At 36.4% G+C, this 1,671-nt stretch overlaps 2 non-coding genes across 2 annotated transcripts; both read right to left on the bottom strand.

Annotated features, from left to right (window-relative positions):
• Positions 1–1,061: 1,061 nt before the first annotated feature.
• LOC141416520 (small nucleolar RNA SNORD50) lies at positions 1,062–1,134 on the bottom strand. Its single transcript, XR_012441208.1, has one exon. It is a non-coding gene; the product is annotated as a small nucleolar RNA SNORD50 (small nucleolar RNA).
• Positions 1,135–1,312: 178 nt separating this feature from the next.
• On the bottom strand, positions 1,313–1,382 carry LOC141416529 (small nucleolar RNA SNORD50). The gene has a single exon (XR_012441210.1). It is a non-coding gene; the product is annotated as a small nucleolar RNA SNORD50 (small nucleolar RNA).
• Positions 1,383–1,671: the final 289 nt, after the last annotated feature.

Here is a 1,671-nt window from a genome sequence, read left to right as displayed (position 1 = left end):
CCTTATTCAAATTTAGAAAAATAGGCAATTGAAAGCTGGCAGATTAGCCCAAATGGTAAGAGCACATGCCTGGTAAGCATGAAGGTGAGTTCAGACTCCAGGGCCACCAATAAATGCAAACAAAGACACAAGTAATGTATGATATATTTCATGTATGGAAATGCCACAGGAAACCCAATAATTTATGTAACCATAAATGTTACCAAATGAGCTAAAACATTTAAGGCAGACAGTCCCTGCCTATTTTTTTTGCAGCACTACTATATCCAAAGTACAGACAGGCACAAAAGTTTTCCTTACAGAATTGTTAGTTTTGTAGAGTAGGATTGAGTGTAGGAAGAGGGAAGACTGAATAGGTAGAAAGTAAATCCCTCCAGTTTCACATGGCTGCAATAAACCTTTGAAGAGCTGATTTCTACAAAATCATCTCAACTATTTGCGTTAGTTTCTGTGGGCCCCAAACCAAACTATATTCTAGAGCAACGTGCACACAAAAAATGGCAAACAAAAGTCAACTATTTTAACAGTGACAGGTAACTTTGGGCCTGGCAACTAGAAAATGACCACATATGAATGGGACCCAACCATCTAAGTTACCTAAGATGCTATTCTGGTTCACAAGACTAATCCAAACTCACAATTTCCTCAGGCACTTACCTTCTCTAATCACCCTCATTCCTGACTGTGATGTCTCATTTTCAGTACCCCATTTCTCAGTGTATGCCATGGGATCCACAAAAATGTTACCAAAAACTCTTCCACAATCAGTATAAACTTTCAGTTTTAATTACAAGTCATATTGAACCTTTATTCAGGACAATTTGACAAGGCTTTATAAGCTGAAGTCCATGAACTTTTCATTAAAAATATCCCATGCTCTCATGCTGCACTTTTCAATTAAAAAAAAAATTAATCATGTTTTCTTTGTCTTGGTGGTTTATCTTATCACCAACTTTTCATGCCACAGAAAACTGGCCCTGGGGGGGAAAAAAAAAGAGTTATAAAACTAGCAACATTTAAATTACTTAATGCCACTTAAAAAGTTGTCCTTACAATGGTCTATCTCAGAAGCCAGATCCGTAAGTTAAGTTTTTTCAACAGAAATTCAGATTCGGGATAGGATCATCATAGACTAGACCAAGGACACAACATTCATCAAGTAAACAACCTTAACTTACAGAAGTTGGTCCATCCTAGGAATTTTACAGCTAACTGGCCTCTTAGGACAACAATTCTCACTGTTGGCAGAAAAATATCAGAGTTATGAAAATCCATGCAGTGTAAATGAATGAATCATACAAATAATGGTCTTATCTCAGAAGCCGAATCCGTACATGCTTTTCTTCAGGTAATCAGCTTCGGGATAGATTACATCATTAACCAGACCCGTCATGCCTTATACATACACACATAGGACACTTATTTATTGTTAAATAAATAACTTACTCCAATATTAAGTGGCTCAGTGACACCTATAACTTCATTACTCATCAACGTCCAGGAAGCTGTTTATCGACAAAAAAAAAAAAAAAACCAAAAACCACTTCAGTCTACACACAGGTTGACAGTATGTTCAGTTACTCAGAAAAATACTAGGTTCAATACACACCTGTTAAGACTGTCAGGTTTTAATCAAGTTATTCCCCATTAAATATCTCAGATGTTTTGAGG

The sequence above is a fragment of the Castor canadensis genome, chromosome 1 (genome assembly GCF_047511655.1).
Source record: "Castor canadensis chromosome 1, mCasCan1.hap1v2, whole genome shotgun sequence".
NCBI classification, from domain to species: domain Eukaryota; kingdom Metazoa; phylum Chordata; class Mammalia; order Rodentia; family Castoridae; genus Castor; species Castor canadensis.
Note: the sequence above shows the minus strand (reverse complement) of the source record. Positions and strands in the feature narration are given on the sequence as shown.